This window comes from Manis pentadactyla, chromosome 3 (genome assembly GCF_030020395.1).
Source record: "Manis pentadactyla isolate mManPen7 chromosome 3, mManPen7.hap1, whole genome shotgun sequence".
NCBI lineage: Eukaryota > Metazoa > Chordata > Mammalia > Pholidota > Manidae > Manis > Manis pentadactyla.
In genome coordinates, this window is record NC_080021.1 from 173,107,651 (window position 1) to 173,132,387 (window position 24,737).

The 24,737-nt window shown below is 36.0% G+C and overlaps 1 protein-coding gene across 2 annotated transcripts in view; it reads right to left on the reverse strand.

The window, feature by feature from the left end:
• The window catches only part of MLLT3 (MLLT3 super elongation complex subunit), a 277,727-nt gene that overhangs the window by 18,645 nt on the left and 234,345 nt on the right, over positions 1-24,737 (reverse strand). The gene's annotated exons all lie outside the window — the stretch shown is intronic.

The window sequence follows — 24,737 nt, forward strand, 5'->3', positions numbered from 1 at the left end:
ATGAAGAGATAAATACTTCAGTGTTACATGAGGGAAGAACCCAGCTTTGATCTCACTCCTATGTTTACTGCTATAATGATCTCTTCCTAAAAGATACCTTGATTACCCTTTCTGCAATGTTTGATTGACTCAACTGGTTAAAACAGTGGTAATGAGGCCAAGGTCATTAGTTCAATCACATTATGAGACAGTTAATTTCACTCTGGTCCAAGGCCATGACCCAACCCTAACCCCATTCATCCACAGTTCACAAATGGAGGCAAATGTTCACAAGGAGTGCTGGCCAAGTCCCACAAATGAGTCAGGGGAAAATGATGCAAGCACTTAAAAAAAAAAAGCACATACCCACTAGTTTCCACAGCCCACTGATACAGGGGAAGAGCATCATACACACACTCCACTCACTCACTCTCAATGAATTCTCCTCATCTTTTACTCGAAACAGATTCCACATCCTCCTTGACCTGCCCAACTCACAGTTCCCTTCCTTCTCCAAACCCACTGAAAATACGGATCAGCTGTTTGCTTATCAGATATGCTGCAGCATTACAGCTCCTCTGACGCATGTCCTTTTTCTCCAGGAGACTGCTAGCACTTGAAAAAGCAGGGGTGGAGGGGTCTGACTTTTGCTTGTTACCCTCTTGTACTTAGCCTAGTGCACAGCAGACAGCAGGCACTCTATATTTGTGACAAAGGCACACATTAGGCCTTCTGGTCTACCATCTAACACCTTTTTATGAGACTTTATAGTAGGTAAAGGTGGGAAGAGTAAATACATGGACAGAATTGTGCAAAGAAATTGATCATACCATCAACATGCTTGAATTTTACATACTATGGCCAAATCTGTTTTTAAATAGTGTTGATAAATTTAAGACTGGACTGTTTTTATTCCATTTCTTATGTGTTCATAGCCTCAACCTCATACTCATGTTACCTGAGACACATCTGAGGTCTTCTCACATACAGGACACGTATTCTTTCTGCTTTGCTCAATGGATGACCAGGTTTATCGGGGCATGTGGAGGACACATGGAGAGTGCAATCAGAAGGCACTAAATGAGGATGAGACTCTCAGTTCAGTTTAAATTGCAGTTTCTCACCACTGATATTTTTCATCTCCTCTCCTAGTGCTGAGCCCCCTGCCCCTTCCTCTCCAAGCAACACCAAGCTCCACAGACCTGGACACAAGGAAGCACTTTCAGGCATTTGTAACACACACTTCACATCCCCAGGTTGGATGGGAAAACAGGTGTCAGCAATCTACCACTCATTCTGCAGGAAAAAAGCCAGATGGGATCTCTAATGAGCAGCAGGCAGCCCACCAACCCTTCACCACTGCAAGATTTACTTGGGATCGGCAGTACAATATCCTACACATTGATGTTTGCAGTCCACAAAAAAGAGTTGGTTTAAAGTACAAACGCCCGTGTGAGGCACTCTTCATTTCTGTTGAGTGACTCTTCCACTGTCGAGGCACAACAGTGAGTCACACAACTGGAAGGACATTCAGTTAGCATTTATGCGCAGTGTACCCAGCAGCAAAACTTTTCTCCCAGGGTCCACGAAGTCCTCCTTTTCCTCTCCAAGTTGCTCTTTTGAGCTGTGAAGTGTCTGCCAGTGGTATTATTTTGACAGCTCTGGAAACCATTTAGGAGCCAAAAAGAGAAGGCTTCCTTACGGTGAGCAGAGCGAGCTCTAATTCCCCATCCGCCTGACTGGTACATGTGGCACTGGACTTAAAGAAGCCATCCTGCCAGAGCTGTTGCTGAGAGTGACATTAATTAGGACAGCAAGAGAGGATGGTGGCCATCTCTGCAACTAGCCCATGCTAAACTTAATTCATCTGTCTCAAGCATCACACCAATGCCAGAACCCAACCTGCTGGCAGCCTGCCTTTCACTTCTGAACCATAAACAAGGTTAGTGATTCCAGTTGCCAAACACCAGACAATTGGCAAGGAGTGGAGAACTGAATACACCAGAAGGAAATGGCATTTTATTCCACATTTATCATTAACACCCTCCTGCCTCATCCACAAAGCATCTGAAGAGGTTTACAACGAAGACACATTAATTCAATGAGAATATTAAAACAGAAAGTTGAAAACACCAGAGGTGGATGGAGAAAGTTACAATGTTGAATCATGAGCAGCAAATTCCAATGTACTGAGGGCTTTTTGCAACCAGGACAAGGATTTGTGGATCCAGCCATATTTATACTTTAAAAGCTCAATAAATGATATTAATGAAAATGCCAGGTTGATAACCCCTGATACTGAATTAATCACTTCTTTTTTTCTGAATGCAAAAAACATGTTTATGATAGAATCTTAAATTTAAGAAAGCAAGAAGAAGAAAAAAAGTATCATGAGAAAAATTATAAACCTATTGATCTATTCAGAGGCAGCATCCCTGCACACCCCTCAAAGTGTTTTGCAACAAAGCAACCCAAGAGAACACGGTTCCCACTCAATATAAACATCTCTGAAGCACGTACAATCGTGTCATCGTGGATGGGCCTTTAAACTCACCTAAGCTGACCAGGACAGAATTCAACTCAATGTTAACTGCTCAAAAAGCCATTCTTCTTCTAGATGAGGCTGACACAACCTAACATTTTATCAAGTCCAATAGAACAGAGCTGTAGCTCACTTTAGGTGAATTCTGTACTATGTTTTTTAAAAAAAATCAGATTTACCCTCCAAAAAAAAAGATTAAGGATGATTATATAAACTAGGAAAGGTTATTTGTTTTACAAAAAACATTCACCATAAACAGGACTAAGTTAAAGTCTTTACAAGCCCTAGGACTGGAAGGATTATGGTATCCTCCTCTGACTGCTTCTGTGTGTGCCAAAACCTAAGTGTAAGGGAACCTCAGTAAGGTTCTGATTTTTCCCCTTATTGACTAATTTGACACTTGTTTTTGAAATATCCAAATATTCTCCACTAAAAAAGTTATTTTGCTTCTTCTTGCTGATGCCCTAAGGACGTGCTCAGCTGACCTACTAAGTGATCAAACACTAGACATGAGTCTCTTTAATGGTGTACTCCACAGTGGCAGACATATCAGCATAAAAACCTCACTGCTATGGCTTGCTGGTGTATATTTTGGGAAGGCAGCTTAAGCATTAGTTTCCTCAGAGTGAAGGCACTGAACCCCACGAAGAAGTGATAACGTTAAACTGTTATCAGAAAGGAAAGACTCCTAGCCTACTGCTATTATAATCAACATTTGGTTGCTACTATTACTTAACAATAGATCACAAACTCCTCTACTGCCTAAAAAAGATACGCTTTCTAACAAAACAATGGGCCTACCAAGATTTTCAAAGCAACTGTCAACATTAAATGGCTATGCAAAATCGCTTTGTAATAGATTTTCTTCAGAGGATTATTTTTGCCCAAGACAAGAAAAACCACATGTTTACATCTCCTAGAAGTGCTTCAAAAGAGAACACCTGTCAAGGTAGGTTACACAAGAGGGCTTGTAAAATCTGGCATTGTTCCTTACACAGGAAGCCGACTTCCTCCTTAGGTAATCAGAAGACAGAAGTAGTTCTGTCTTTTCTAATGGACAATTATATTTTTGAACAGAGTTTCAACTTATCATTGAGCAATCACATTAAAGAAAAGGGAAGAGAATACAGTATAACTTGTTAAACAAATTATTTGAGACATCTTGCCACATTTATTTTCATAAAATATCTGCCTCATTTAGAAAAAGAAAACATACAGCCTGCAATAAAGATTTTCTTTTCTCTGCCCAAATACCCCAAAAGACTGTGGCAAAGATGAGTACTAATCAAAGAAGAAAACACAAATATACTTTATTTACTTCCCTATTCAATTTTCATGACTGAAGTACTAGGTTCTTGTTGTTTTTTTCTCCCTTCATTAAAAAATAATCATCATCCAACACTTTTCTTTTTTGCTTAGCATAAGAAAATCATTAAAAAATTATCCCACTATCACACTCCCCGATTTCAAATTACACTACAAAGTTATAGTAATCAAGCAGTATGGTGCTGGCACAAAAAGGAGACACACCGATCAATGAAACAGAAAAGAGAGCCCAGAAATAAATTCACATTTATATGGCCAATTAGTCTATGACAAAGGGCAAGAATATACAATGGGGAAAAGACAGTCTCTTTAATAAATGGTGCTGGGAAAACTGGACAGCTATTTTCCTAAGACTGAAACTGGACCACTTTTTTACACAATATACAAAATGGATTAAAGCCCTAAATGTCCTAAAGATCTGAAACCATAACACACCTAGAAGAAAACATAGGCAGTAAGTGTTTGGACATAGGTCTTAGCAATATTTTTTTTGCATCTGTCTCCTTAGGCAAGGGCAACAAAAATGAAACTAAACAATTGGGCCAACATCAAACTACAAACCTTTTTTACACAGTGAAGCAAATTATCAGCCAAACAGAAAGGAAACCTACTGAATGGGAGAATATATTTATAAATCATATATCCAATAAGGAGTTAATATCCAAAACAAAAGAAGAACACAATTCAACACTTAAAAAAACCCAAAAAATCTAATTAAAAAACAAGCAGAGGACCTGAATAAACATTTTTCCAAGAAGACATACATATGACCAAAAGTCACATGAAAAGATGCTCAACATCACTAACCATCAGAGATGCAAATCGAAATCACAATGAGAGATCACTCATACCTGTCAGATTGGCTAGTATCAAGACAAGAAACAAGTGCTACTAAGCATATGGAGAAAAGGGAACTCTCATGCATTGTTGGTGGGAATGTAAATTGGTACACCCACTATAGAAAAGAGTATGTAGGCTCCTCAAAGAATTAAGAATAGAAATACCATACAATCCATCAATTCCACTTCTGGGTATTTACCTGAAGGAAATGAAAACACTAATATGAAAAGATATATGCATCCCTATGCTTACTACAGCATTATTTACAATAGCTAAGATATGGAAGCAACCTAAGTGTCCATCAATGGATGAATGGATAAAGAAGATGTGCGTGTGTTGTCTGTGTGTGATGGACTTACTCAACCATGAAAAAGAATTAATCTTGCCTTTTGTAACAATATGGATGGACCTAGAGGATATTATGCTAAGTGAATTAAGTCAGGCAGAGAAAGAAAAATACCATGATTTCAATTATACATGGAATCTAAAAAAACAAAAAAAAAAGAGATAAGACTCATAAAAACAGAGAACAAACTGGTGATTGACAGAAGGAAGGAGGGCTGAGGGATGGATGAAATAGTTGAAAAGGATTAAGAGGTCAAATTTCCAGTTATAAATAAGTAAGTCACGGAGATAAAGTGCAGCATAGAGAATACAGCCAATGATATTGTAAATAACTTGGTATGGTGACAGACAGTAATTATACTTATCATAGTGAGTATTTCATAATGTATATAATTGTCAAATCACTATTTTGTACTTGAAACTAACATAATATTGTATGTCAACTATACTTCAATTTAAAAAAAGACTACCTCATTTATGATGGATGCTAATTATGGCAATAATTTTGCAATGTAAACAGGTATCATATCATTATGTTATACACCTTCAACTATATCTCAATAAAACTTAAAAAAAGAGGACTCAGCTTCTCTTCTATAGGTAACTGAAGATAACCAACTCAACTTTCAAATACACATCTAATTTAAAGAAAAATGACATATCCATTTTAAACAATTGTGGAAAATGTTCTCCATCATATGAATGCACTCTCTTACCAATTTCCCATTAATAAGTAATATATTGTGATGACTATGTCAATAAAAGGTAAGATCACAGTTAGACAAAGAAGTATTAAAAAGTTATAAAACAACACTTAGGTTAAATTAATATAAAAAGATTAATGCAAGAGTGAATCATCAAAAAGCTAGAAACAAAGAGAACTTTTATTTCCATTTGGTTTACATTAATAACTCCTTCAAAGTAAACATGCTAAAAGAATAAAACCTATTGTATAGAAAGGTATATGAAAATAAGATCAGACAAACATCAGTTAATAACTCTAATCTCTGAATGTATCTTTGTGTAGCTCTTATCACATCCTATATTTCATTTGCTACAGTGAGAAAGGCAAGTGCTATGGACTGAATGTGCACCCCCCAAAATTCGTATGTTGAGTACTAAGCCCTATGTACTGGTATATGGAAACAGGGCCTTTGGGAGGTAATTAGGTTTAGGTAAGGTCGTAAGGGTGGGGTGCTCATGAGGGGATTAGCGCCCTATATTTAGAAGAGACACCAGAGAGCTTACTCTTCCTTCTCTCCTCCCCATCCCCATGTGAAGATGTGGCAAGAAGACAGTCAGCTGGATGCCAAGAAAAGAACCAAATTAGTCAGCACCTTGATCTTGGTCTTCCCAGCCTCAAACATTTTAAGAAATATATTTGTTATTTAAGCCACCCAATTTTTGGTATTTTGTTATGGCAGTCAAGGCCAAAACAGGAGGGCACATTTTTTTATCCCCACTTTACTAATGTAGTCTATTGATGATGAAATTGAAGCACAGTAAGATTAAGTGGCCAGTGGGTAATGTTTAGGTGGATTAGAACCAAGTTTCTTACTTCTAATTCAGTGCTCTTACTAGACCTATTAACCTTGAAAAAGTGCAGTTAATAGTGTTCTGAAATCACTAACACCCTTTTATAACACTAATGTCAGGGAACAAAGTCTTCTATACCACTGTGAAAGGGATATACCGAGTATCCCCCGGTCCACAGGAACATCTTGTGATCAGCACCCAACGCAAAACAGTGGTAAAACAAAACGCTTCATCCCTGGGTCCAAACAAGTCTGTATCAGTTGCTTCTAATATTTGTCCAATTCATACTACCATGGATCCTGGGTACTCACTTCACTAGTTCAACAGATTTATTTAAAAAGAGCAAGGAAGTTTCTCCTCTGAATTGTCCTGATCCTCTTGACATCAGGAGGAACAACATCAGACAACCCACCACAGTCATTGATTTAATTTGCCTTCAAAGGTAATCTGCTCTCTACCCAAATCTGCTATACAATTCCCATAACCTCTGGGGAAAACAGACTTAATGTTTTAAACAACTTGACAACAGCTCTTTCTTTGCAAACAAGGTGAAAATGGGGAAGGATACTGGAATAGGAAACTGCAACTTTTACTGCTGGTCACTTACTCAGGTCTGTGAACACAGGGAGGATACTCTATCGCTCTTTGGCAAACCCTCTCCACTTGTTAAGTATTATGACCACTTAAATGAACTTGATGATAAGTTATATTTAGCCTCTTGGGCCTTTGTATTACCAAAAGCTATTGTTATGACCGTTATTTTCTGGTAAGAGCAAGATCCTAAGAATTATCCTCTCTACTGTTAGGAAAACAGGAAAGTCCTTATTTCTGTTATATTTTCAACTTACAAAAGCATCCTGGATGCCAAGATAATCGGCTTTATACTGAGTAGGCTCTGTTTTTACAATTGCACCTTCATTATTATCGTCATCTTCCCAATTATTACTAAATACTGTCATCATTTTTAACCATCACTCCCTGTCTGAGACACAAAATCCCATTAGGAGATGAAATGGCCTTGGGGAATGAGGGTCTATAAATCTTTCCAGAAGACCCTTTTCCACACTTAGGGACGGCTGTAATTTCCTCTTAGCTTCCTCTCTTTTAAACACAAGAGCTCCAAGTCTTTTATCTCTCATCACCAGGTCTACTTTGAAGGCTGCTACTGACTATTGTGGCCAGAACATGTGATCTTTCAAAAAAATCCAGTTGTTGCAAGATGGTGTATGCACCAGATGTGTTTTAAAAATCACTCACTTGTCCAGAGCTTTAGGAATGAGACATTGTCTAACAGACCATTTTGCAGTTGCACCACCATGAGCATGTTACTCTTTCCTTGGGCAAAGACTGAACAGAAGCCGAGTTTCATAACTGGCCATTAAACACACCACTCAGTTGTAATGCCAGAGACTTTACCTTTTAACTGGTCTTGCCTCTTTTGTGTCATCTGAGGATTAGGGTAGAGACAGAAAAAGTTGCAAGGGAGAAGGTTTAGAGTAGTAATGCCTTATGAAGGAGAAATAGGAAGAAAAAACAAACTTTTCCTGATAGAACTGCCCAATAATTAACTGTTATTGAAGCTGACCAATGAATATCAAAACACCATGGCTTATCATTTCACAGTAAGATCTTGAAACTGTTGTCAGAACAACTATCCAGTTACTTGTGAAATAACCCACCTGTGCAGAGCACAGCTTGAAATAATGGGAAAATAGGGCTGCATTCTCTATGTAATAGTAGTGTTAAACTGAACAAAGGACTAAAGTATATTACATGTGGTTATAGCTCTCAGGTTTAGATTATAAAATTTTAAATATTAAAAGTTAAGTAGAATGAATTCAGGGTATCATAAAGTGGTAATTAATTGAAATGACGTAAAACACAGATAAACCTGCAGAGAGCATCCTGACAAGACATTTAACTGTATTTCCTTATTAACTTTAGATCTTTCTTTAAAAATGGCTTCATTATGGTCTTAGAGCATTTGACTGACACAACAGAATCTTTACAGACTTACATAAATGCCAAGAAGTTTTATTAATTTTAATCTTTGGACTATCTTAGAGAATTTTCCCCATTAAGTGTGAAGCTTAGATTTACTACCACAGCAGCAGCATCAAGAATTCCTTTTATTTCCTAAGACCTCATTTCCATGGTACTCTGACTTCCAAAATAGCCAAAATGCACTGGGAAAAAAGTATTGATGTAAAACTATCCAGTCACCACCAGGTCAAAAATGTAACGTTTTTAATTACCAATCTGTACAACAAAGATTGTTGATATTTGCAAGGAATATTTCTTTAGAAATCTTGTATCTTCCTTATTAGAATAAAAGTGCATTTTCCAGGTAACATACTGAAGCCCTTTCTTCTAATCCAGGGCACTCCGAAGTTCTCTGGGTGTGGGTACGAACACACATGTGCACACAGATGTATGCAAGCTAATCCACAGAGGTAAAAGAAAATAATAGGACCTTTGTTCATTTTCTGTCTTCTCAAGCTGAAATATTTGAAAAATATTTGTATTTGTATTATTTGCATTATGTACTTTCTTGTACATAATATGTTAGTATAGTTTTTATTACAATTTGTGAATTTACATATATTGGGGGTACGTGTTTACTAAGAGAGATGAGTTTTAATTCAATTCTAATTGATAGTTACCAATTTTAGATCTGTAATTTACCTGCTCAAATCTTAATTATATTACATAGATTTCAAATTCTGGAGTTACACGTGCTAAATATACAAGGCTGTACCATTACAATTTACTCAGAGACAACCAGACATTTTTACTTTATAGTATTTTATGTGCAAAATTGACTTAGAGCTTAAAATTTTGAAGTTAAATAGGAATACTGTAATGGAATTCCTTATTAAATAAGAGGTAACACTATTTCAAAGATTTCAAAGTGCATATAAATCTTGTTAAAACAAAATCCCAGCACAAAATACTTTACATGACACCTCTGCCCCATACCACCTACTTCCCCCACCTCACTGAAATTTGAAATTATCTTCATTGTGGCTCTATTTGAGACTCTAACTTTCAGTGTCTGCTGAAAATACACAATAGTAAGTGAAACTGAAAATTTTATAATCAGCCTAACATCTAACTGTGCTATGCTTTCGTTTACTTTTATTTAAAATATTAAACACTAATAAAAAGCTTACAAAAGTAGAACTATCTTTAAGGATTTCCTCTATCTTAAGAAATGAACTAAAATAGCAAAAAAGTAGCACATTTAAGAGACTGCTCTCATGTGAAAACATTAGGAAGTCTGCTTATTTTCTTCACAATGTACCCCCTTAAAAAACATGGCATTTAAACCAACACACTCCCTATTAGTAACATTAGACTCTTGTCAAGAATAGGAGGAATGCTACTACTTATGAGCTCTAAAGGAATCTACATTTTCATGCATACATCTTATATAAGCCTAACAGTTGCTTTTCTTCATAAATCAATCTATTGTTGCCCTTCATAATGAGAAGGCAGCTTTACTGCCTCTTAGTGCCTTTTCTCACCATCAGAAAGATGCCTGTTTGGGTAATAGGACGTTTCTCTTCTTCAAGGGTGTTTGGGATTAGGGAGGCAGGGGCCAGAACCTTTAACATCTGCTCCCTGCAAGTGAATGACACCTCTAGTTCTCACAGGCAGGATGTAGAAAAGCAAATACCCATACATTGATAAAATTCTCTAACTTGGAGAAGCACAACACTAAATACAATGAAGACACACGGCTAAAACACACATGTGGAATTTGAAAGTTATGCTATAAAACTGTAAAACATATCATTTGATTGCTAACATTGTAATTCAAATGCCATAAAGTCATCATCATAGTTAGAACAATAGGAGTTTAGAATAAAGACCTTTGATTCCATTATCTTGAATTTTCTCTAAAACAAATCTAAAGCACTGGCATAGTAAGACTCTAATCATTTCTTACGTTAATATTGTGCAGTAGTAACAAGATAGTTTATAATATAGACTTACATTCTTCCGTTTCTATTTACTTAATTTATTTTTCCCTTAGGGAGAAATATTTAAGAATTGTGAACTTTAGCCTTTAATTTAAAAACAAGAGAAAGGCACTTGTCAGCATCTAATTCCTAACCATCTGCCTTGTAAAAATACACACACACATATTCACCCACTCACTCTAGTTAGGCTAAACATTCTTAGCAAGTAAGTAGATCTTGATGGATCTAAACAGAAGTTGCAGTAATCATAGTTCTACTTTTGGAAACACTGCTATCTTTAACCAGGCTTCACGATTCCTCCTAGCAAATGCAATCAACCATAAATTAAAAGCAAATAGACACCACCCAAAACAAATAAATAAATAAAATGGGGCAGGTACTGGATTCAAGAAGAACTGCTTTTTTTTTTTGAGAGGGCATCTCTCATATTTATTGATCATATGGTTGTTAACAACAATAAAATTCTGTATAGGGGACTCAATACACAGTCATTAATCAACCCCAAGCCTAATTCTCAACAGTCTCCAATCTTCTGAAGCATAACGAACAAGTTTTTACATGGTGAACAAGTTCTTACATAGTGAATAAGTTCTTACATGGTGAACAGTGCAAGGGCAGTCATCACAGAAACTTTCAGTTTTGATCACGCATCATGAACTATAAACAATCAGGTCAATTATGATTATTCGTTTGATTTTTATACTTGATTTATATGTGAATCCCACATTTCTCCCTTATTATTATTATTATTTTTTTAAATAAAATGCTGAAGTGGTAGTAGATGCAAGATAAAGGTAGAAAACAGAGTTTAGTGCTGTAAGAGAGCAAATGTAGATGATCAGGTCTGTGCCTATAGACTAAGTATTAATCCAAGCTAGACAAGGGCAACAAAACATCCACGTATGCAGATTTCTCTGGGGGGGGGGGGGTTCTAAGCCTCACCTCTGTTGATCCCCAATTTCTCACCTGATGGCCCCCCTGCGACTGTGCCTGTCTTAGGTTGTTCCTCCCTTGAGGAAGAAGAACTGCTATTTTTGAAGAAAACTAAATTTTGTCTTCTGCCTAGTGAGCTAACACTAATATGGAGTCTTGCCTCGTGAGCTAACACTCCTTGTTACTTTGGGCTATCTTTTGTCACTTAAGCAATGCTTTCTGACAGTTTTACAGGCTGTTATCCCAAGGACTTCAGTATTTATGGCTTTTATTCACATGGGCTTTCTGCTCTTATCCACTGGTTACTAATCATTAAATAGATTTTCTTTTATGGGACCGGTATTAGCTCAAAGGATGTCCTTCAACAATGGCAGCTTAGGACAGCACCGGCTAAAGGTCTTCTCCCAGCCTCTTCCTCACTCTCCTCAATTTTCTCCTCCTTACAGACAAGTTAATGAAGACGCAGGTCCACGCTGTTCAATTAGAGCAACAGCACACATGACTTACGGCATTCTCCGAGGACGGTTTGGAACCGTTTCTTAATTGATCCTCAGAAACTCATTCAATTTCAGTATCTCAAGAATAATTTAAAGGCCTAAACTTGTTTTTAATCCTCATGAAACCAGAGCATTTCCACTCGTAGAATCATTATTCAGGAAATACTCCATTCTATATACCTTACTATACACATACATGTGTGAATGTCTCAAATATTTACATTATTTAAAAATCTTATATTTAAAAATATATTTCCACATATTTCATTTATAATATGGCATTCAAGTATCTTCCTACATAATAAAGGCTACTTAATACCTTTTTATCCACTACACTTAAAAGACCAAGTAGAAAACACAGACTTTTCTTTCCGCTTAATTGCATTTGACATAAACATCTTCTAAGAGATTGGTTTTTAACTTATGAACAATGTGAAATGTGTAGTAGATCACGTCCACTTTACCAGCTGGCTGCTAGAAACCTAACAGACTAATCTGGAAAGTGGTGTTTTCTCATCAACTAAAAATCTGAAAGAGAACTAGAATTATTAATATTATTATTCTTATTAATTTCCTGATGGACTGAGCAAATTGCACAATTCCCTGAGTGTGGGTTGAGCAATGGGGGAAGGAAGGAGGAAGGCAGGAAAGAGAGGAGGAGAGAAATTAGCTTCTGCTCTAGAATAGAATTTACTAAATATGACTTCCTGGAATGAAAAGGATTTATTATGATCAGCTCCTGTTTTCTCTGAAATTATGCTGGAATGAAAATGTAAAAAGGAAATTGTTCAAAAAAAAGTTTCTTAAGCCTTTAGGTATTTCCATGTCTGGGGAAAAACTATTTGTTCTACCCCATCAGAAAAATAGTTTTAATTTCTGAGATTAGTATTTACATGAAATTACTTTGCCCATTTATATATAACACTATTTGGACATCAAGTGACTGCATTTAATTTTAGAAACTCATATGGTAATTCTCCTTGAATATAGTTTCAGAAAAAATTTTTTCTGCCAATAAATGTGCATGCTTTCTGATATTCAAAATATAAAACTACATACTCTCATATTTCTCTAGGAAAAAAATGGTAGAATTTATTGCACATTTGTAAAATTTGCTTAACTGAATGAATCCTATGTTCTTAAATTTTGTTACTACTTATCTTAGTTTACATCTGTCACGTATCTGTAAGCCAAATCCCATGCAAACAGGCATATAGTATACTATTAAATAAATTACAAATTAAATACATGGATTTGCATAGGAAATTACATGGTAATAATTTTTTTAAAATAAGATAATCTCTGTCGGGATATCAAGATGATATTAAGGAAACATTTTAATGTGCAATTAAGTGATTAACTAATTTTTATCAAATACTCATGGTTAGATGACAAGGAGTCTTCTGTTATTTTTTAGTAAGTTTAAATTTACACTGTTTGCTTTTACATCTAAAACTATGTGAATGGGGGAAGAAAAACATTTTGGATGTAGTGGCTTATCAAAATATGATAAGCTATATGGCTGAAAAAATGGAAGAACAGTATTACTCTTTTCTGGATGAAAATATTCAGATTAGTAAAATACTTAGAAGTCTAATCCTTAGCTTCTCTAGGAGGAAGTCTACATTATAATCATGAATACAAAAAAATTTCAATTTCTTTAATAGGTATTTTAATAATTCCTGAGTAGATAAGATATATGTTAATGCTTTGAAGTCAGCGAAGAAGAGCATTTTTTGGCCCTATCTTAAATTACTCTGGGGAAATAATGCTCTATTATACAATGATGTATTAAAATCTAACTCCTATTTTATAAATGTTTTCTCTAATTTTTCCTGATTATATTAATGCATGACATATGTAAAAATTCGTGATCTAAAATCAATAAGGTTTTCCTGAATTCTTCTTTAAATAGAAACCCTCTATGTCTTTCACTTTTCTCATCACCTCCCCCCTCCATTACCTTGTATAACATCTAGAAGCTATCTTTCCTATGAAGTTACTACTCACAGTAAATAAACTTTACAGACAGCTGGCCTTTAAAAATCAGAAATACAGCATGCAAAGAAATCATCCTCACCTCTTTTAAAAGAAAACAGAGTAGCCCTCAGGAAAACAGAAGTGCCCCAAAGTTCACGTGTGTCGGCAAGGAGTTGAGAGCTGTTAAGAATGATCCTCTTGAAAAGAAAGACGTCTCCTTAGGCACCCACATGTATATTTAGATTAGATTGGCAGTTTAAATGATAGCAAACACATGGTCATGACTTCCCAATTGCTCATTCATCCAACACACACACACACACACAGGCTAATCAGAAGCAAACATCCACCCACGCTGTTTTAGAGACTAGCTTCTTCCACCTGATATTACTGTATGTACGGTAAGCACACATTCTGCTAGAGATCAGACGTCAAACACTTAACTCTCTCCCCTAGTATACCTGCATCTTGATTCATAGTTTTAGGTTCCAGAATGTTTATCTAAAGTAAGTCTGACTTATCGACTTAACCCAGATAGGTAAACTCCCTGCTCTAGCCTGCAGTTTTATGAAGCACAGAGTAAAGAAATGACCATGTGAGGGTTCCAGGATCTGTTTGTCTTATGAGTATTTTAACTGTAAGACCTGCCCATCCTATCAGTAATAGCACATGCTCCTATTCTGTACTCAGGGTGAAGTCACTACAGAGGTTCACATTTTCTTCTGCAAATAAAGGGTGGTAGAGTCAAAAGGTGAAAATACCAAACATGAACTTTAAGCTCCTATTCATTACTGGGGCTCCAGTAACATTTTACAGGAAATAAGAAAAAAACAGAAAATACAGGGGGCTCCATTTGAAGAGGGCTATGAATTACCCCTACAAAACTGTTGTGTTGTATATGCATATATGTGTTGCATAAATGCACATTAAGATGTTGTCATGAGACACAGAAGGAATGCAGTTATCGGCTTTATGATAGGATAGGTTTTAAAAAAATGGGACAAAATTTTTAAATAATCATATCTTAATTTTGACATGAATTTTTCACTTAGATCTGAATGGCAAATACTTTGAAAACTCAAGATTAATATGAGGGTGAAGGTGGAAAAGAATGGAATAATATAATGATTCAGAGCTCGGGTTCTAGAAACATCAGACCTGGTTTGAATCCTGATCCCACCGCTCTCTAGCTGTGTAACCTTAGCTAAGTAGCATTCTCTCTCCAGGTCTGTTTCTTCACCTGGAAGTGGAATTATAATGGTACTAATTTATATAGTTAGTATGAGAATACAGATAATGCAAGTAAAGCATTTAGAACAGAGCAGGAAATAAATGATGACTAAATAATAAGCTGTTATTGTCATCAGTAAGAATAACTGTGAAAAAAAATGACATAAAAAGAAGTCTATTTGGTTTACTTACTCTCTTCCCCTATGAACAGTCTTCCCTGAAATATATTTGACACTTCAAGAAATAAGGCAACCTTCTTTAGACTGACTGACCCAAATTTCTTTTTCCCTCAAACTTCTCTTGGAGTAGGGAGCTGACAAATGCCTAGTTCAATGCCTGATACATAAGAAGATCTAGAAGGACTTCTAAACAAACAGAATAAACAAAGCTGATAATTAAAAAGTGATGGTTAATCTACAGATAAGTCATTTGTAGGCAAGAATTGCCTGGCTTATTAATAATGAAGAATTCACAGAAAAAAGAAAGTGAAACTCACTCAGGGTGTTGCACTGATTGAGACACAGGAACTTTTCCTTTTACAGAAAAATGTGGACCCAAGAATCTCAAGAAAATGATCTATTTAAAGAAAATACTAATACCATGATGCTGCTGTTGACATTTCATCTCAATTTTACAGACATATGCTTCTATAATATGCTAACTTGTCTCAGTAATAAAAAGACAAAAACAGATGGATGCTGATGGCTTAATGGCAGATTTGTCCTGTGGGTTTTTTTCTACTTTATAAAAGTATTACAAAGGAATTCAGAAATGGGGTGAAACCTCAAACTTAAGTGAAACCCCTTTATAATATATGCTGTCTGAGAAATTAAGGTTGTAAGTAGCCTTTGTTACATAACATCTGCTCATCTGGCATCATCACTGTCAAGTTATTTCCCTTTTTTCTTTAAAAACCACAATCACTACACATATTTCCTGCACTACTAGGAAGAGATTCTGCTATATACTGAAGTAAGCAAATTTGATGTACTCAAGAAATAAGATTATCTCTAATGTTAATGCTAGCCAAAAATTTGTTTTTAATGTTCATCGTACTTATCATTAAAATGTAATGTAACTTAACACAATTATCATCAATAGGATGCAGGTGTTGGATAATTATATTAGTAGCAACACTACAGGCAAATTAAGATTTCTTCCCATGTGATGGAGTTCTGATAAATATCAATTCGTTGGTTTACTGAATCCTGAGATCAAAAGGCCTTGCATATGGCACTAATAAATCAAACAGAGTCATCAAATCTACAGTCTGTTTTCTTTGGCGAAAACTGCAAAGTTTTACTTACAGAGCCTTATCTACTCCTAAAAATTCTCTGCCAAACCAAATTTAACTCACCAAGAGTACAGAAAATATAGTACTCTCCAGCTGCTCCCTCCTGGGGCTTTTGAAGTTCAGGGATACTATTGTGTGGGGATCTAGAATATCTGGTCTTTTCCTCTCCCTTGCTTGTGTAGACCTCATAATCAACTAAAAATTCATTTTAGAAGGTAAGAAGTTACCTCTAGATTCAGATTAAATAAAATTTCTAAGTTACACACACCAAAAATAATGAAACATCTCACAAAAACTCTTTCTTCACTCTATTTAAGTGCCAATAAGAATTTCTGATGCTGGGAATTCTACTCAGGTCTTTATAGTCTCAATAATCACTTTCTGATAAACTGACCTTAAACTTTGTGTGCAAGCTGCATTATTTGAAAGAGAAGGGGCTGGGAAAGGTACATTGGGTGAAAGCCCAGGAAAAATTCCCCTATCTTGCAGTTGGTTTCTCTCCAGAGGCTATTCTGATGGATAAATAATTCTGCTCCTGATAATTCCAATCTTGAAGGAAATACACAGAGTAGTGGGATCATGTTGGGTTTGTTTTCCTTATAAAACATTCTGTGCTTTTCACAAATTTTTACATAATGCTTGAAATGTATACACAAAAATAACAAAATATATTTTCTTCGGTCAACTGAGACCATCCTAAAGCAGTAATATCCCTTTACATATCCAAAAGGAATTTAGAAAGGTTTAATAATTTGCCCTAAGCTGAAATTTCAGCTAAGAATTTTTTGTTCAATGTCTCAAGTTTCTCAACTTTGGAGTTATTGATATTTTGGATGGGAATTTTTTGTTTTGAGGGCTGTCCTGTGCATTAAGGATATTTAGTAGCATCTTTAGCTTCTATACATTAGATGCCAATAGCACCTGCATGCACACATATGTCCAGGTCAATTAAAAATGTCTCCAGATGGTGCCAAATATCCCAGGGGTAAAGTCACCCCATGTTTAGAACCACTACTACTCTAGGCTAGTGTTTTCTTTAGAAGTTGCCTATAGGAGTTTCATATAATCATGTACCACTATTTGGCACAGCATTCCATTTTAATCAAGGTCTGTTCGAGGCTCCCATGAAATGGCACTTTGGGTCTGAGAAGATGCATTTCAACGGTCTCTAGTATTAAGGCAAAGACACATTTTGGAGGAAACTAGAATCTCTGCCCTCTGCGATATTTGCACCTAATCTCCCCTTTTGCGATCTGGCCTGTCACTCTACTTCAGCTCTGGTAGGATACTAGTGCAGTCCCAGAGGTTGAAACCAAATTCCTGTTTCCAGCTGGTACTGCCGTTTCTCTATTCCACATGGAGAACAAGGACAGATGAGTGCCACGTGGTGAAAGAGCACCAAGAGAGGACACACACTGTACACAATGTTATCTGAGAGGAGAAAGAATTTGCAGTTAGAATCAGTGACTACAGGCATGCTATTATCAGTCAGTTTACATTTAGAGAAAGCCTGTTCTATGCCTGAAGTGACAAAAACAATGTTTAGAAGAGAGCTTCCAAGACAGTATGTCACAGCGGGGAGAGAAGAAGAATTCGAATACCTTTCTGTCCGTAGCCCATTCTACTCCCTTAAAAGCCAACCAACCCCAAAGTCTGACCAGTTAGCCTTGGAAACTCGTGTGGTTTCCTTCTTCATGGCTATAGCTTTGCTAAAGAGAGACCAAGAAGAAATTGCTCCGGTTTCTGTTATCAAGATTTGTTTGGAGGCCCAGTTCCTGGAGTAATGAACCTTGCAGGAGCAGACAAAGCCTATTAATAGAAGCTTTCAGCTGCTACAGACACCACTGGAAGTGACAGACCCCATTCCATGGATGCCCCAAGCTTCTATTCTAAAGATGTGATGGAATGACATAACCAAGGGAATATCTGACCACATGGAATATTCCAGACCCCAGAGAATTCCCAGTAAGAAATGCCAACTGCCTTTTATGGCCACTAGTGTTGGTTGCTCTGTTCCTACGGTGACAGCCATGCTACTTTCTGGATATATATAACATTCCAGACTGTTCTGAACTGAACCTAGATAAGGAATTATAGACCAACCAATGCCAGGGCTGTTTGATGCTGATTTCCATTACTCTCCAACATAAAAATTCTGCTTCTTAGGGTCTAAATATATTAGGATGCCTTTTACACCCTTTTTATCACTGATAATTCTACTATTCTGTATCCTGTTTTGTATATGGTTATCTGAATACTTGTATTAGCCACTTTTCCCTGTAATCTCACTAGATAAGGATGAGGACAGAAAATACTTACTTTCCATACTCTATAGGAGGGGTTGGCAGCCCTCTTCTGAAAAGGGCCCAAGAGTAAATAAATATTTTAGACTTCACAAGTTGTACACTCTGTTAGAACTATTCAACTTTGACCTTATAGTATGAATGCAGCCACAGGTAATAAGTAAACAAATGGGCATAGCTGTGCTCCAATAAAACTTTATTTATAAAAACAATCAGCATGCTAGACTGGTCCAAGGGCTGTAGTTTGTTGATCCCTGCCTTATAGGTATTTAGCACAACTTCATGCTTATCATTGATTAAATCAAGTTTCTCTGATTTAATTTACCATATTATGTCTCCTGGTTCATTTCTATTTACACATACAACACACTTTTATATATTTTTTTGCACAAAAAGCCTAATGACCTCATTCACTACCTATGTGGCTTTCACCTCCTTTAAGACGCTCCATCCTATGGCAACTAAATAATTTTATCCCATGAAAGAACAATGCTCTGACCTTGTCCAGGTTTCTCAGAATTACTGCGGGAGACATAACTGTGATATAGTATCCTGAACAGTGAGTTTTCATGCTGATTATATTGTTGAATGTATAAAAATTAAGGTCTCATCAATAAAATAAATTATTCTTTACCACAGAAAGCAGTATGGAGGTTCCTCAAAATGCTCAAAATAGAAATACCATTTGACCCAGGAATTCCACTTCTAGGAATTTACCCTAAGAATGCAGCACTCCAGTTTGAAAAAAGACAGATGCACCCCTATGTTTATCACTGCACTATTTACAATAGCCAAGATATGGAAGCAACCTAAATGTCCATCAGTAGATGAATGGATAAAGAAGATGTGTTACATATACACAATGGAATATTACTCAGCTATAAGAAAAAAACAGATCCTACCATTTGCAACAACATGGATGGAGCTAGAGGGTATTATGCTCAGTGAAATAAGCCAGGCGGAGAAAGACAAGTACCAAATGATTTCACTCTTATGTGGAGTATAAGAACAAAGGAAAACTGAAGGAACAAAACAGCAGCAGAAGCACAGAACCCAAGAATGGACTAACAGTTACCAAAGGGAAAGGGACTGGGGAGGACGGGTGGGAAGGGAGGGATAAGGGCGGGAAGAAAAGAAAGGGGGCATTACGATTAGCATGTATACTGTTGGGTGGGCACAGGGAGGGCTGTGCAACACAGAGAAGACAAGTAGTGATTTTACAGCATCTTACTATGTTGATGGACAGTGACTGTGAGCGGGTATGTGGGGGGACTTGGTGAAGGGGGGAGCCTAGTAAACATAATGTCCTTCATGTAATTGTAGATTAATGATACCAAAATAAAATTTTTAAAAAATCAAAAAAAAAATTATTCTTTACCACATAAACAGCTATTCCTCTGACACAGCAGCATCTTGGAAAAGGTAGTTGGAAAGAAGTTAAAAACTTAGGATTCCAAAGTCACTTCAAGTCCCTACAGGAAGGCAATCCAGAGGTCACTCATTTAACAAGTGCAATTCATTAATTCTTTCAAATGTTCAAGAATTTAAAATGGGTAAGTTTTAGATATCTGCAAGTTCAAGTTCTATAAACAGAAATACAGGCCTGGCTCGTGGTGGGGGAGGTCGGGGGTGTAACATCACAATTGCCCAAAATTATATCTAACCAAATAAAATAAACACATGCTTTAAGGTCAAATTGTTTTTTATGAAGATCAATGTTTGATTCTTACCTAGAAGATATTTCCAACACTAGCATCTTTAACCAAATTGATTCTTGTATAAACCTCAAAATAAAAGGCAGATCAAATAAATACTAGATGAGTTAGAGAATTTATACTTGATTGCTTCTTTTGAATACTTATTCTAGTAAACAACAAAATTAAACAGCTAAAAGAAAAAATTATAGATTGATAAAGAAGATGGTAAAATTTGGCTTTTCTTTTTTAAAGAAAGCTGTTTTCTCCTCAAAAGACTCTCATTAAAGAGCAATGATAAGAAAGTGAATGTCAAAAGCAAACTGAAAATTTAAAATAGTTTCATTATTTTCCTAGATAGTTACACAACTATACAAGAGTTATCCCTAACATCATAAAGATGTGGGTGGGAGATATAATTTACCTTGTTTTTGTACTAAGGATACCTAAATGTTCGACCCACTGCGACTGGGAAGAAAAATAACCTATTTCTCTCAACATTCTCAAAATTCTCCAAACTTCCAAACTTCCTCAAGATGCTCAGAGATAAGGAGAAACTGAAAAATTATACCAAAAGAATGTTAGGGACTCTGAATGCTACTACAGGATCAAAGGTAATATTTCATCAATAACACTTTATGTAAAACTAGTAGTATTCCCAGGAGTCAAAAGGTGAAAGCAATCCAAATCTCTATCAAGTGATAAACAGATAGGCAAAATGTGGTATATTCATATAATGGAATATTATTCTGCCAAAACAATGGGATGAAGTTCTGGTATATGCTGACAAACAAATGAGTCCTGAAAATATAATGATAAGTGAATGAACCCAATCACAAAAGATCATGTATTATATGATTCTATTGATATGAATTGTCCAGAATAGGCAAATTTATGGAGACAGAAAGTAGATTAGTGGATGGCTAAGGCTGGGGCCTTATTTTAGGGGCAATGAAAATGCTCTAAAATTGATTGTGGTAATGGTTGCACAACTCTGTGAATATATTAAAAATTACTGATTTGTACACTTTAAATGGGTGAAGTGTAGGTATGTGAATTGTATATCAATAAGGTTGTTTCTAGAAAACTATACTGAATATATACTGACAATTGCTCATTCAATTATTTTTCCTTTTTCTACTCTGTCCAGTAAGGCAATCTGATTTGATCCCTATGTTTTTAAAGATTAAAATGTAATTAGGTTATGTATACTTTGGGGATATTTAGCCCATCAGATTATTATGGAAGTTCCTAAAATGGTAATGTCATAAGAATCAACCAAGAGAACTTAATGGTGAATTTGGCAGTAACCTTTCAAGAACTACAGATAAAATGTGAAACATTAGCCAAAGAAAACAGTGGTAGATTTGATAGTGTTACATTAAGAAGGATATAAATCAGAAAAATATGTTTAGATATTTGGAAGTAAAAGGTGGTAAGTCTAAGTATAGAACTAAAAGGTAGGATGTTGGGTTTTTTCTAAAGTTGTAAATATAGATAGGGCTTTGAAAACAAAACTTAAACAGACTAAGATCTAGTTACTGAAAAAGAAAAAGTAGCATTTAGATAAAATGAAAATACAGAGAGATAACTATGCAAAGATCAGAAAGAAGTATTGATACAAAATTAGTCATAAATCAATTCCTTTGTGTAAAACATATCAGCAAATTTGTACATATAAAATTGTGCCTTTTACTGACTCATTCTTACATACTTGCTATGTGTCTGGAAATGTGTTAGCACCATGGGAAAAAAGTGCTGAACAATCTAGATATGGTCTCTGACACACAGACTTTACAGTCTAACTTATGGTTTAACATTTACCTGCCTTTTGCTTCAAAATTTCTAGGAACTGTAGTAAATTGTCTGCTGCTATTCAAACATTTAAAATCAAAGTTAAAAGTACAAATTAGTTGTTGGAGAAATAATTTCCTCCCAGTAATAAGACAAATTAGATTTTTCATAGGTTAAATTAAGATATAACTTACATGCCATAAAGTGTACAAATCTTGGTGTATACATACCTCTATTAATTTTACATATGCATACAGCCATGTAACTACCACCAGATGAAAATCTAGCAAGTTCCCCTGAGGATGACTTGACAATGGTTTGCTAAGTGATGATACTGGACTGCTCGCTTGGTTGTAGCAACTCTGCTGGGGAACTGGGTAGGAGATTTTATAAAAGGCAAACCAACTGATATTGGTTAATCGGTCTGTAGAAGTAAAATCACATCTAGATGACAGATCACCTCTGCACAGAAAACACTAGTTAGTTTCTAAGAAAGGGAAAAGAGGTGGGAAAAAGAAGAAAAGGAAGCCGAGACTATTCTTGCAGATAGGATGAATGTCAGTGGTAAGGAAGAAGATGGTAAGGAAGTGGTAAGGAACCTCCCAGGTTAAATATCATGCCACCTGCTCCTTGTAGGTCTCTCCTGAGCTACTTTATCCTGCCTCAGCTTCCTGAGTTGCCTAGAAGCCAAACCCAGTTGATCAAAACACTCTAAGAAACTTGCATGAACACTTTTTCAAAAATTAAAAATAATTATGTCTCTTCACAATCTTGTTTCCTTAAACCATCCCTGGTGGTTCCCAGACCCATCAGGGTCCAGAGATGGCCCTCTAAGAGCTATATTTCTATGTTGTCAACATCTTTCAAATGTGGCACTAAACACAAGACTCCGATGTAGTGTGAAGTGGGTAGAAGGTACCAACACTGTAATTTTCCATGACTGACATACAGCCTCAGATTATTTTATATAGCACTGATGATCCACTAAAATCTCCAAGATCATTTCCCCCCATAAAAACTGTCTCTAAGGCCAATCTGCCTTATCCTTTACTAATCAAAATAATTACTTGACTTTAAATGAAGGAACTTATATTTATCTTTGTTAAATTTTACTTTCTTGGGTATAGCCTAGCATTTCTACTTCATAAAATTTTTAATAATTCTGGGATAATATGGAATACATTATCCCTCCCATCTTTGGGTCACTAGTGAGCATGTCTTCCATATCTTTCTGAAACACACTGTAAAAATAAAAAGATATCTCTTTATGAACTTGTTCATGGACTGGACTCTTATATGTGCATGTTCAGCTAGTATAAATTCACCCATCTCAAGACATTTTTCATGTCTCTTCACTATATCCTAATGTATCAGTAAAAGACTGATATCACTGTATTCTCTAGTCAAATAAGAAAATTAGATTACTTAGGTATTAGATTACTTAGGTATAATAACCAGTTAGAACCAAGTCTTTTTTAAGTGTTCCTTAACTGCAAACTTTAAACTCAGTTCTAGAGTTTTATTAAGAAACAATATAGGACTTACCAATCTGCAGTTTCTGGAATCTAAGGACGTGTGAGGACTGCTCACACAAGATTGTACTCACCTTATCACTGAATGTTGATTGTTGCATTTACATGGCCAAATACTCATCTTACTATAACACTGTCTTTAATGGTAGTATTTATTATTAATTATCTTTGGTGGACTTGATTTCCCCTCAGTTTCAGAATTATTCAGTGATATAATTAAACATGTTTTAGGTTATTTGCTAAGAAAAGGCCAATGACTAAAGACGGTAAATATGTGCAATGCCTCCTTTCTTTGTCCAAGAGTCAACATAACTACTTTGAATCGCCTGGCAGAAGTAGTGCTCATTGAGAGAATTATTGGTCCAACATAATAACTAGTCATGCTTTTTAATTTTTTAAGTATCAGTCACTTAACAGGCACAGATAAATATACTTTAAGACCAGTGAGATTATGGTAACAAGGAAGAGTGATGACCCTAACTTGAATATACTTGTTGCTGACATTGATTTTTAAACATATATAAGTTGGTTCTGATAATTTGAAGCTCTACTTGAAAGCATTTCATCATTGATTAACAAGAGTTATCATTCCTGCAAAGCTTCACATTAAGATTTACAATCATTTTAATTATCCTTTACAACAAGTCTATCAAATCACACAGTGCCACCATCCCTGCTTCTTCCTAGATCAGGAAGGTGACTCACACCATGAATTTTCACTAGCTCCTGTACCGGTTGCTGGCTGGATTCCCAACAGGCCTCTCACTACAGGCTGAGAGACCACACATGGGATCTGCCCCAGAATAAGAGGGATGGCAGACAGGGTTGAGGGAAGGTACCTCTTCCAGAAGGAGAAACGAGGCTTCAGGCAGTTGCCACCTGTGGAGGCAGAGAGGCAGAGAAGCTCTTTCCAACCTGAACACAAA